Genomic DNA, 231 nt, shown 5'->3' with positions numbered 1-231 from the left:
AGGGGCCCCGGCCCCCTGGTGTGTCCCACCCCCCCCCCCCCCCCCTTATAAAGGAGCCCTCCCGCTTTTAAAACCCCCCCCCCCCGGGTTTCCAAAAGGTCCCAAAACCCGGACCCAAGGGGCCCCCCGACCCCAAAGAGGGGGGGGTCCCCCCCCCCCTCCCAAAAACCCCCCTTTTGTCCCCAAGGGGTCCGGGGAACCCCCAAAAAAGCCCCCCCCCCCTGGGCCCCC

Source organism: Emiliania huxleyi (genome assembly GCF_000372725.1).
Source record: "Emiliania huxleyi CCMP1516 unplaced genomic scaffold EMIHUscaffold_552, whole genome shotgun sequence".
Lineage (NCBI taxonomy): Eukaryota > Haptophyta > Isochrysidales > Noelaerhabdaceae > Emiliania > Emiliania huxleyi.
Note: the sequence above shows the minus strand (reverse complement) of the source record.